Source organism: Balaenoptera musculus, chromosome 14 (assembly GCF_009873245.2).
Source record: "Balaenoptera musculus isolate JJ_BM4_2016_0621 chromosome 14, mBalMus1.pri.v3, whole genome shotgun sequence".
NCBI classification, from domain to species: domain Eukaryota; kingdom Metazoa; phylum Chordata; class Mammalia; order Artiodactyla; family Balaenopteridae; genus Balaenoptera; species Balaenoptera musculus.
In genome coordinates, this window is record NC_045798.1 from 86,072,214 (window position 1) to 86,085,735 (window position 13,522).

Here is a 13,522-nt window from a genome sequence, read left to right on the forward strand (position 1 = left end):
CTGCGTCGCTCGGTTTGGGTAACAGTCCTTGCGTTACCGTGTTGTGTGAAGAGAGCCGTCCATACAGCCGAGAGACAAGTTAGAGGGGGCCATTCCTAAGTAGGAAAACTGAGTCCTGGGATGGGAACAGCTGTCCATGGAGTGCTCTGGTTTGGAAAACACTGTCACAGTCGTTTCAGCACCACCCCTGTGCCAGGCACTGTGTAGCGCTGGGGAGCAGACAGCCACTCGCTCAGGCCCTGGCAGCTTGGCAGGCATTGTGCCCAGTGCCCTTCAGAGGTCACAGCATCCGATCCCAGACCAGGAAACTGAGGCACACATCCACGAGTGGTGACATGCACACTTCAGCACTCTACCTTATTGCCTGCAGACCCCTATGTAGTTTGGGGGCACTGGATTCTACCTTATAAAACGGAAACAAACCAACCAACAAAAACAGAGCTCAAAAAGAGGCAGTGTTCATTCAAGGTGTTGGACCGCACTCTGCAGAACTGCAAGCCTTGTAGTTGCCCAGCCTTGAGACCGAAGAAGGAGCCGGGAGACAACGACAGAGACGTCAATGGCTTAGTGGTCAGGGGACCTAACACACCCAAAACAAAGGGTCCTGGAGCGACGCCCCACCACGTACGGTAGACAGCAGGCAGGACATGGCAGCAATCTTCGCTACTCGGGGAGGAGGCTACAGTGTACAGGAGAATTGATGTCAGGTGGGCTCATCAGTTACCAGGGAAACCAGTGGCTAGGGCACGTCCCACACAGCCCCGCAGGTTAATGACCATCAGGGCCGATGTTTCCCTTTTATAAACTAGCTGGTTGGAGCCGTTCTGGCCTGAGGATTAGAACAGTCACTAGCTGGGGCAGGGGACAAGCGGTTCCTGTGAGTAGTGTCGGTGAGGCAGGGAGTGGTTGGGCAGGGGATGTACAGAGAGCAAGAAAACAGCCATCTCGAGTGGCCTGACCCCCGGGCCAACAGCAGTCTGGGTGCGGGTCTTCAGTGCCCTAGGCAGCTCCCTGCGGCCATCAGACCAGCACGCAGCCCTAACCCAGGCCGCTCCCGGGGTGGGTACGCAGGAACCAGGGCCAGTCCCCACGAATCATCCCGCATCCTCCTTAAGGACACAGACTTGAGAGGGTTCTTTGAGAGACTCCACCCCGCTCCCCAGGGGCCCTGCTGACGATAACCTAGCCGGGTTCTCCTCCTGGCTTTGTGCTGGTCCCACAGCGCATGTGCCCTTTGGGACACTCTCTAGAGAAGAACACATTCCCACACACTCAGGGTCAGGGGCACGGGCGCTCACGTCTAAGGCAGTTCCAAGCATTAGCAGCTCGAAGGAGCTTTTCATCTTAAATGACTTTATTTGGTGTCAAAGACAAAAACATTATTATTCAAGTATTGCTTTAAGGAAAAGAATGTCTCTTTTTAAAATACAGTTATTTAAGTTCCGTGACCTTCTATTCATAGTCTTGAGGCACTTTTTAAAAATACTCCCTTCCCTCCGACCTCATCAGAAAGACTTGTGGACAGGCTCCTGATGATTTGTAACCTGCTGGTCTCCATTTCAATATTTGCAGCTGCGACGCTTAACAACTCCCCCCGTCGTTGGCGTTAGTGAACTCTTGCTTCACAGAAGAATAAAGTTTCTCAGAGCAGTGTGGTTTTAGGTTAAAAGGACAAAAGAAAAAAAGTGAAAATTGAGTATCTCCTTTTGGGAACTTGATAGCTCAGCCCAGAAACGATCTTCGGAACAGGTTGAAGCAATGATGATATAATAACTACCACGTGGCCCAAGACGTGCAGGGCCGTCCTTTCCCGCGGGCCTCGCTGTCACACGCGCACGACCATCCTTTCCCGCGGGCCTCACTGTCACACGCGGAGGCGAGCAGAGCAGGACCCTCAGGCGCATCCCTGCAGAAGCTGGGGGACCTTTGTCCCTGGGGCTTGCCTGCCCTTCTCCTCCCACTCCCACCCCTGAGCTTTGCTTTCTAGCCCGGGAGTCCGGAGTCCACTAAACTCCCGGGGAACCCAGCATCCTCTGCCTTTGTTTGCACCACCCAGGCCTCCTCTCAGCTCTACAGCTCTCCTTCTCATCAAACAAAATGCTCATCACTCTCTGCAGCTGGTTTGGCTTATATTTAGGAAGTCAGTGAATTTGCTAAATGCCTGCATTTGGTCCTTCACTCAGACCAGTGTTGGGGTGTGCTGACTAGTGACCACCCCCCACCCCAGAGGCCCACATCCTAATTCCTGGAACCTGCAAACGCTTCCTGATGTGACAAAAGGCAGAGGTGATCAAATTAAGGACCTTGCAATGGAGAGCTTATCCTGGATTACCTGGTGGCCCTAAGTAATCATAAGTGTCCTTAAAAGAGGGAGGCAGGAAGAGATCAGACTATGGCAGAGAGGGAGGCGAGGTGATAAGGGGAGGGATGCGGCCACAAGCCGAGGGGAATCAGCCACCAGAAGCTGGAGGAGGTGAGGAAAGGGCTTCTCCCTGGGGGCTCAGGAGGAGCCAGCCCTGCCGACACCTTGACTCCAGCCCAGGGAAACTGATCTTGGACTTCTGGCCTCCAGAACTTAAGGGAATAAACGTTTGTTGTTTTAAGCCGCTAGATTCGTGGAAATTTGTTACAGCAGCTGCAGGAAACAAATGCAGGTGTATGATATGATAGTTTATGCTCCTGGAAATGCAGTATTTGCTTCTATAGAGGCGTGTCCTTGCAGTGGGGGATTCATCTGCAGGTGGTGGAGTGTTCGGCAGAAGGAAGGGCAGATTTGTGAGGAGCGTCCTTCACCGAGCAGACCCTGCCTCAGCTCACTAGCATAAGGCTGGCCCCCGGCCTCCCCAAAGGACTGCACCAAGATCACTTTGAACAGGCCAGCGCCAGCCAGTTTTTAAAGACGTCCCACTTGATTGTTTTTCTGTACCAACATTTGGCAAACCAACCCAGCGGATCATCAGAATCACACGGGGAAGCTTTTGTAAAAGGTCGGGGGGAGGATTCCAGAATCGCTGCCAGAGATTCTGGTTTAGAAGGTGTGGGATGTAGCCTGTATCTTTGCTGTCTTGGAGGGTCTTCACGCTCAGCCAGCTTGGGGAAACATTGCTGTGCATGCACCAATATTCCTTCTTCTGAGAGCATCGCCTCACTCTATTTTCATAGCTAACTGCGCATCTACTGCTTTCCCAGATCAGATAATACCTAAGAAACCGTTTAGTCACGCTGCACACCCCGCACTTCTAGCACTCAGGAAATGCGTGTTCAGTCGCACCCTCCAGAGACTTGATTGCCTCCTGAGGCAGGATTTCACCATCAGTTCCAGAGGCTGGTAATGGGCGCGGCATGGAAACCCTTCAGGGAACCCTCAGCTAAGTTCCCTATTCTCTAGTTTGTCTGGCTCATTCATCCAAGGTGTTTATTGAGCACCTGTTACGTGCCAGGAACTCGGAATATAAAAGTGAATTAACACATACAAATCCCCGCCCTTTAATCCACATTGGGGCATCCCATCCTCTCACCCACCAATCTGAAAGGCCCCCTAAAGGGGTTGACCACTGTGTCTGATTTCTCCTTTCAAGGATGAGGAAACCCAATCCATCCTTTTATTCTTTGACCATCTTCCGGTCCAGCCCTGACTGCAATCCACCCATCAACCTTATGGCTCTTTCCTGCATCCCCCTCCAGGTTCCCCTTCTTCCTTCGTGAATAGGTGGAGCACAGAGGATTTTTAGGGCAGTGAAACTACTCTGTATGATACTGTGATAGTGGATACGTGTCCTTGTACATTTGTCAACACCCATAAAGTGAACCCTAATATAAACCGTGGACTTTGGTTGTAATGATGAGTGGATGCTGATTCATCAATTACAACAAAAGCACCACTCTGGTTGGGGGGGTGTTGATAGTGGCAGGGTCTGTGCTTTTGTGGGACAGGGGGTATATGGGAACTCTCTGTACTTTCTGCTCAGTTTTACTGTGAACCTAAAACTGCTCCAAGAAATAAAGTCTTTTCTTTTTCTGGATGGCATGGCTTGGTGTAGAGCTAGCGTGACTCAATTCAACGCACACTAGCTCCAGCAGCTCATACTAACCCATGTTATCCCAGCTGGCACTTGGACTTTTTCTAGAGGCAATGCAGATTTTAAAGCCGAAAAATGATGCGATTAGTGGGTTTTAGGAAGATGGTTGAATGGGGATTAGTTGAGCTAGCAAGGAACCCGGGGACCCATCAGGACTGTGTGGCAGGCCTCCTCCTGCCTCAATGCTCCCAAACCGTTTACCTTAGAAACATGCGGACCAGCAGAATTCCTTCACGGGCCCAAGGAAAACTCCAATCTACTTTCTCTTATCCCTGAATTTTGCCATAATGGATTCTAAGCATCCTTCTTTTGAGAGAGGAGGAAGCACCTTACCAGTGCTGGGTCATTAACAGAGATGAGTTCCACCCATGAGTTAGTGAACCCAAGTTCAGGAAGCCTTCAGGGTAGAGCTGGCATGCATGGCAAAGCACCCATGCATGACTGGTAGATACTTGGCCACCCCCTTCGGAATGAGGGATAAACTCCAATCATGTTACATTAGGCATCCAGAAAGGGTCTCATACGACTGTTGGTCTTTCTCTACGGCATGCTCCTCTTTTCCTGCTCAAACGTCTGTCTCCACCATTTTTCATTTACTTTTTTAGTTTTTCTTTTCCCAACCAATTTCTTTGTTTAGGTCTCGCTGAGTCTTATTTTATTGATTCCCATTTATTTCTTCCAAGGAATCAGAAAGCTTAATGTCAATTTCAATTTCCAAACCTGGGAGCAATTGAGAAAAGTGCTTTCTTCAGATCAATACTTCCTCCTGACTTGACATTGAGCTATTAATGATTACTTGGTTGTATGATTTCACTGGGAAAAAAATAGGAGCCAATAAAACTGCAATCAATGGATATAAAACTAGCTGGTTTTCCCTGAGATAGGTTTTATGGAGAGGCCACAAATGCTCAAAAGAAGCAGAAAGATACTCTAGTTCACTGCACTCCCATTATCCATTAAGCTTGTTATCACCTCCAGAAATTAGGTCCATTTGGCAAGAGTCCCTTCAAGACTTGTTCTGCCAGCTGTGTGTGGACATCTCTTCTCCTCCCTGTGATGTCAAATGGATGACTTTGCCCGCCATGTCAGCAATTATAAGTTATTTACAGTCACTAATTGACTTGTTGGGGTCCTTTCTTATGGGACCAAAAAGGTTTCGATTGTTTCCACTCTAGGTGTGAAGTTCAGTCATTCCTCCAGGGGCGCCCCCGGGTCCTTCTGCAGCTGCTTCTCCGTGAGCACCCCTCCCCCCTCAGCTTTCTCCCCAGAACTCCCTTCCTGGACTTGGGGACACCACATGCTCCTCTCCCAGGCAAAGCAGAGGGAGATGCTGGCCTGCCCCCCTGCCTCTGCCCAGCCCCCACTCTGCATACCACCTCCTGAGTCTCCTGAAGGGTTTAGAACAACAACTAAAGGGAATTGCACGGTGGAAGAAGGAGGTTTTTTGGTTTTTTTTTTTTTTTTGCTGCTTTGGGTCTTTGTTGCTACACTTTCTCTAGTTGCGGCGAGCGGGGGCTACTCTTGGTTGCGGTGCACAGGCTTCTCATTGCGGTGGCTTCTCTTGTTGCGGAGCATGGACTGTAAGTGCGCGGGCTTCAGTAGTTGTGTCTCGCAGGCTCAGTAGTTGTGGCTCGCGGATGCTAGAGTGCAGGCTCAGTAGTTGTGGCGCACGGGCTTAGTTGCTCCGCGGCATGTGGGATCTTCCCGGACCAGGGCTCGAACCCGTGTCCCCTGCATTGGCAGACAGATTCTTAACCACTGTGCCACCAGGGAAGCCCCAAAGAAGGAGATTTTTAACAGTACAAGATGGCATCACCTCCATAGGTCCAAGAGGAAGAGCACCCAAAACAGGCTAAGTCCTTCACAGGCTCACCCCTTCTCTAGGCCACAAAGCTGCCCTGGGCACAGAACCCGTCCTCGACCCAGGGGTGCCTGTCCGCTTCCTAGAGTTTGCCTTCAGAGTATGCCCTGAGAGTGTTATCGATGGAAGAACAGGCTACGCTGGCGTGGGCTCCCTCAGTGGCCCCCTCAGGTCTCTTCATCCTTTCCTTCCAAACATCAAGCTGGTACCAACTGGTACAACATACGGACACACACACATGTACACCCATGCGCACGCACTAAAACACGTGCACACCCGCTCCCAAATTCAACCTCAGTGAGGAGTAACGGAGTCAAATCCAAACAGAGGAATGCAAACATTTTCCTAAGAACCCCACAGCTTTCAAGGTCGTGATGCCATCAGAGGGGTGGGTGCGTTGCTGCATCTTGTCTTAGTGTGTTTGCTCACCCCCCCACCCCACCCCCAGCACGTTTTCAGGTTATGCTTCCTTGGGCTGGAGAAATGAGCCCATTTCTTACAAAGGCATAGGGGGCTGGGCCATCCTCTCCAGCTGGGGAAGAGGGGAGGGAAGTGGGAAATTGAAAGGGAGTGTGATTTGTTCTTTCACTTATACACGGAGGGTTTGCATTTTAAAAGGAAACTTCCAAGATGGGGAGAGGGGTCAGGGAGGGCCTCGCTCCTGTTCCCCTGGCTCTTCTCACCTCTCCTCTCAGGAACACTGAGTGCTCTGCAAGCACGCTGGCTGAAAGACTCCACCAGTGCGTTCATGAGGACTTGGCACCCAGCTGTGGAAGGTTTCCAATTCCCGTGCTGATCTGTCATTTCTACTTTCAGTGTCTCTGTGGATTTTATTTCCCAAAAATAGTACCATTCATTTCATATTTTCTTTTCTTCTGTACAAGCTATTTTTTAAGGAAAGACTTAAATATATCTATCTTAAATATAGTACATAGATAGATAGATAGATATAGATACATGATGGATGGATCCATGCATCGACGGATAGCTAAGATAATAACTTCTGTCTCCTAATCTAACACATTCCAGCCATTTCCTTAGAACAGGCGCCTAAACCTTCTGGCTGTTCATTAGTTGAAAGTGGGCCTCCCGTTTTAATCTTCAGGCTCAGCTGAAGAGGAGCTTTAGCGAAGCTGGAGAGGAGATGGCTGCATTGACAACTTCATCAGGGATCTCAGGCCTACGTGTTCCCAGGAAAACCCACGTTAGAACTTATTATGAGCCCACGTGGGCCCGGGGAATCAGCGGCGCGAGCAGTTGTCTTCGGAGGCCCTTGCCGATGGGCCTGAATATCAGTTGCACCGCTGGCCTCGCCACCCGCCCTGCCGCGAACTTTCCGAGTCACCATACGGCGCTTCCTGTCCTCCCATGAGCCCCTCCCATAACGGTCCCCCTGTGGGGAGGTTCCAGTCCCTGGAAGCTTTGGAGAACAGAGCCGCAAAGATGGATCCAAGAACAAAGGTGTGGCCAAGACGCAGATGTGCTGGTGCTCATTTCCAGCAGGCGCCTGCACCCCAGCTAATGCTGGACCCAGACAGATGCGCTTAGTCACCCCTCTCCTCTGTCCGAAAAGTGTTTCAGGGATCACTGTGGTACAGCCTTCGGGTTTGAAAGGGAATATATTTTCTCAAGAATCCTTAAGCAGAAAAATCAAAAACCAAACCAAAGCAAAATAAGGTATCAAAGTCCCCAAATATACTTCTGGTGAATTACCTTCAAAGTTTTACAAACCTGCTTTCTTCGTCTGCCATGTCTGTTTTTTTCTCCCTGTATCTTGAAAATTTTAAGAAAAGGCTTCACAACGCCAATGTCCTTGATCAATTATGTTGTAGCAGCAATCAGAAACTTGCCGCATCTTTGTGGAGAGAGAGGGGTTTGAAAGACGCGTCTTTTATCTCTACTTATATTTAGGTATATAGTCTACTTGTCCCCCCCAAATAAAATAGGTTAATTACTTCAGAAAACTGCAAAACAAAAAAAAGGCAATATCAGGAGTAAAGTCAAATTCCATCCAGTCAACATAGTTCAGTAAATAGTGCCTTGAATTTGAAAGCATTTCAAGAATGAACAGTACATTCAAATAATGCAGTTTTCTCTCAAACTACGAGCATAGCCTATCATAGACGCTGTGTTTATGTAGGATCGTATTCATAAATATAAATTCTAAGTTTCAGAAAATATGAAACCAAGCCCCTTCCATGAAAAGAAATATCCATGTACCCCTTATGTTATTCAATAGGTAGCACATATTTTGAGTGTAAGAGCAGAGTTGCTTTGCTTCCCAACTCACAGAACAGTTCTGTACTAAGGATCCGAGCAAAAATAACCTTGATTTTTATAGACTTGTATTTTTTTCTAAGGCCTTGGCCCATAATATTATTAAATTTAACAGTTTAAAATAAGTTTCCCTGGGAAACTTTGAAAACTGACTCTTGGAAAACTTTGAAAACCTTGACTTTTAAAATATGTATTTGTTATTAATTTTTAATTACCAAAAATGATTATTACCAAAAAATCAGAAATAATGCAGAAGGATATAATTTAAGAAGTGGATATCTATCCTTCCCACCCTCTCTCAGAGATAATCACAATCAGTAGTTTTGTGTGTATACTTTTAGAGTTCTAAATACATATATTTGTATATACATATATTCTCAAATATTCGTACATACACACATGCACACAGAGATGCTTTTTATTCTTTAAGAAAAATTGAAATGTATGCTAAGAGATTAGATCTTAATTGTTCCTGCCACAAAAAAGAAATGGTAATTATGTAACATAATAGAATTGTTAGCTAACACGATGGTGGTAATCATAATATAATATATATTACATGTTGAATCATATATATTATATTATCAACATGTTGTATACCTTAAACTTACACAATGTTATATGCCAACTATATTTCAACTTTAAAAAATGAAAAAAAAAATTGGATTGTAATATACCAACTGTTCTGCAGCTGGCTGTTGTCATGTCAGGATCTATCAAGGCCATCTCTCCTGGGTGGTGGAGGGCAGGCAGGGCGGGGGCGGTGAGCCCCCCAGGCTGTACCCCAGAGGGAACAGAGCAGTGGGGTCACCAGAGGCATGTGCTGCAGACGCTGGCCTGAGGACGCGCTTTACAGAGGCTGCTGGAAGTGCTCATGCCCCAGTCCAGCCTGGGTCCTGCTGTCCCCACCACCTGCTCCCAGATGCCAGCGGAACCAAGCAAACAAGGGGCACACCCCTGCCCTCAGCAAACTGGGTTGTGAATACCCCCAATGACCCAGATGACTCTACTTTTAAAGTTACGCATGTTATGCTATTAAAGAAGAGAATTTGGCCATTTTCCCTCCAAGAGGCTGCATAAATTACTTTATTATGGAAAGCAGAGCACTGTAATTTGTTTTCCAGGCTACAGCCTTTCTTGGTGGAGTTGCTGCATTAGCTTCACGCCCCTGTCTTCTGGAGTGTTCGCAGCTCTCATCACTCAGGCCAGCCACGCTTCAGGTCTTTACAAATAGCTTTGCCTCTTTGCCCTTTCACCACTGTCTGTGGTAGCTAAAGCCTCCTGTTCTAAATGATTGGGATGCCCTCACTAATAAGTAGGAGGGAATCGATTGTTCTTTCAAAGAAGGCATCTCCTCTAGAATTAGACAGAACTCCACCTGCACTGGGCATCCCCTCCCCCATTTCTCTCAGACTCTTCCAAACAGAGCCCAGGAGTGGGGGGCCCGTCATGTTGGGAGAGGGGCCTCATTGTGTACCCTGTGTTCCCCACAGCACAGCTGCCCCTGGCCATGGTCCTACTCCCACTGTCCATCTGTCAATATCTTCCAAAACCCACTTGGAGTGATGGTGCTTCTCCGCCCCAGCAGGACAAACTGGCACACCCGCCTCAATACACCACTTGGGGAGATCCCATCCTAACCCTGGAACCTTATGCTACAGCTCTGGGCTATGTGCTTCGTCCTACACTCTGAGCTCCCATGACCACAGTCCCATCTTAATGACCTGGTACCTGGATCACGACGCCTAATTGTGTCCTGTCCTCGGTGCTCTCCATCCCGGACGGAGGGGCAGGGCCGGAGGCAACTGAAGACGCAGTGGTGAGAGGGGCCGTGATGGGCAGAAGCAGCAAGAGAACGTCCCAGCCTTCAGAGAGAACAGGTCGGCCCCTAGAAGCCCAGCTTCCATGGGAGAGGACTCAGAACCAAAATCACATGGTACAATCGCTACAGTTACCCATACCACCTGGTTTTCTTCCTGCCAACTGAGCCTGGGAAGGCAAGCATCGCACACGGTAGAGCTCTCAGTCCTTGATCATGGGCCTGTCATTCCTTTGTTTTCTGATGAGAAGGTTGAACCCCATCATCTCAGGAGCAGCATCTGGCAATGATTGCTGCTCAGTCTGAAAGCCTTGGAGCCGGAGCGCCCAGGGCCCAGGCATCAACCCCATCGTGTACAAGCTGCGTGAATTCAGGCAAGTTATTGGCCTTTCTACACCCTAGGCTGCAACTCTGGGTTATGTGCACGTTAGTCATCCATCCCCGTTAGAATCGAGATGATTAAATGACATAACACATGTGGGGTGTTCACTTAATGCCTGACCCATAGTTAGTGCTGAAACAATGTCAGGCACTGTTGCTACTATGACATTTTCTTCCCATCTAAGAACCTACGGTGCTGTGACTGAGTGCAGAGAACTCGGTGGATGCAAACGGGATAAAAGGGGCATGATTTTGCAAGGTGCCGCCTGGTCCTGCGAAGCATGCCGGCCTGAGGGAGCCTGCGTCCTGCAGACACAGACCTCCTCCGTGCAGGGCCACTCTGGGGTCTTCACTCTTTGCCCGCCCCGTCCTTCCAAGCCTGGTGGTCGGTCCAAGCCTGCATCCTAGACCTCCCAGGAGTTTGGGTTCAGCAACGGTGCTCCAAGAGCCCTGTGCACCCTAAACGTCCTGGAGATGCAGAGAGATTCTGCTGGTACCCCTGCAAGAGCGGACCCCGAGAGAAGCGTTTACTCGCAGTCAGCTCAGAGGCCCCTGGAGTTCTCTGAAGTACTGGAATCGTGGCCACCACTGGCCCCACGCATGACGCGTAGGTGGAGTTTGATGAAGCGTTTGATCTCTGTCCAGTGGAGGCCAAGGTCAAAAGACTGAGGGTTTTCTGCCTTGGACAGAATTCGGATTTGACCTCACATGTTGTTTTCTCATCTCTAAGACGAGCTCGTTCCAGCCTCAGTGTTGAGATGGGAATTAAATAAGCCCATGTTCGCAGAGCACCCACACGGCGCGGGACCCTGCTCTACGGTGGGTGATGGGGAGGGTCACAGGAGCCGCTGCTGGGTGCAGAGTCCCCACCAAGCCAGGGTCCACACTGCCTCAGCCCAGCAGCCCCAGAGCAGGCACGAGTCTCAACTCGCAGACGGAAACGGTCATACAGCATTGTCAGTGTGCATAATGCTACTGACCTGTACACCTGAAAATGGTAAATTTTATGTTATGTATATTTACCACAAGAACAAGACCCACGGAGTGCATCGATTTTACTTGTCAAGGGCGAGCTACACGTCCCTGCCTGCTCTTTGCCTCTTTCTTTCTCAAGCGTTGCTGTAGACCTTGGCCTCCTTTAGGAAAACGTGTGGGTATGAGGCGAGGTCCCAGGTGCACAGAACTCCACAGAACGTGTGGGAAAGAAACGCAATGAATCAGAATTGCCTGTAAAAGCTTTGTAGTTTGCCTTCCTAGAACTGAAAGCCTACAGCGTTAACACCCGTGGAACAGGACGCTCTGCAAGGAAGAGGGACCAGGAGGCCCCTCGGCCCCTCTGCTGCTGCAAGCGCCCTGACCCCGAGAAGCTGTGCTCGTGGGATGCGGTCTCCCCTCCCCTCCCGGGGACCCAGCCCCACCGCCCACAGAGAGGCTGCTACTCACAGGGCAGCCCCCGAGTCCCCTGGTCTCTGCCCAGCAGAGCACCCACAGGGCCCGGGGGCCCGGGGGGGGGTCTGGGGAAGGCCGGCTTGCAGCGGGTTCAGCCGAGTATTTTCAGAGGAAACAGCAAGATTAAAGATGTGGCAGGAGCAGAAGGTAAGCAGGAATTTTTTATAGTGAGTCGAAGTATTGATTAAAAAAGCACTAATTTGGAGACTTTTGTAGCTTTCTCAGAATGACATGCCTCCTTGTTAGACGTCTCCAGTTTCATCTCCCTGCCTTCAAAGGCCTGTCAGGAGGCTGGAGAGGATAAGAGGAAAAGTGATTGGAGAGAAGGAAAATAGTAGCAAAAAAGGAAGTTTTGAAGTGCCGAAGAGTCTGAAGAAAGGAGGTTTGGGGATGATATGCTGCCTTCCGTGCGGGGAAGCAGTGTTATGACATAATATGAAGCACTGCTAATGAGCAGAGCCTAGCCCACTCTTGCCAGCTCTCTGAAACCGTGTGGTGCCTGCAAGACGTGGTTTGAAGGAAGGCGAGGATCCAGGCCAGCCAGGTCCTCTCCAGATAGGCAGATATTTCTAGAACACCCACAGGTACCCTGCTCAGGAAAGGAACAGGTGAGAAGGGATGAATGGCCCCGAGTTTCTCATCATCACCACTGGAAAACCAAATCAAAACACCCACAGTCTTCAGAAATGTGAGGGAGGAAACGTGGTCCTGCTAAGAAGAAGGGGAGCAAAAGCATCCAGGGAAGACCCTTCCATAGCCATTGAAAACAGTCATGCAGTTTCTTGAGATGTGTTTTTAAATGTGACAGCTGGTAAGTGTCCTAGACTCTGCTTGTCCCAGGCCAGAGATTTCTTTCAGGGCACGTCAAGCTTTGGCAACAAAGGTGGAGTGAGAGAGAGTAAATGAGTTAGAATGATCTCAGTGGAGTTGGGGGGAACCTTTCTCAGTCAACAATCACACAATGAGTGGGTGACTACATATTTTCTGTCCTTGCCCTGAGCAAGGGGCATTCTCTTAGGACGGTGAGAGGGAGGAAGCAAGGAGCGGTCAGAGGGGGTGCTTCCCAACGAAATGGGGACAAAGTGGCACTTCCTCGGCCAGGACAGGCAGCTGAAGGGTCAGGGCAGCGATGCTTCTGGACCACCAGTCGGGAGTTTGCTAAACGGGCTGGTGACAGTTGACGTTAAGGAATAGAAGTTGGAAGGACAGAGGTCGTACCGCCATGTCTATTATGCAAAAGTGATTGGTCCGCAGGCCGTTATTTTATGTAAAGATGATCCTTTGTAGAAAAACTGACTCAATGTCCTGCAGCTCAGAGGAGCTTGCTTGAGGAAAGATCTTCTGTAGGCGTCACACTCCAGCCAAGGCCCCTGGGAGCCAACTGGTAACGGCCTCCGCGACGATAGACTTAGAAGCTATCCTCAAGGTTTTGGGGTGCATCGGAAATCATGGGGGTTGGGGGCAGTCTCAGCCCCAGAGACCCTGATTCCAGACCCAGGAATTTTCACTTTGAAGAAGCCTCCAGATGATTCTGGGACGACTCACAGAGAATCACTACTCCACAGTTTTCTGTCAACCCATCTCGTTCAGATGGAGCCGCCATGATGGCAGAGGTTCCAATGTCTCTGTCAGCAGAATTTTGTGACTGAGACCCTG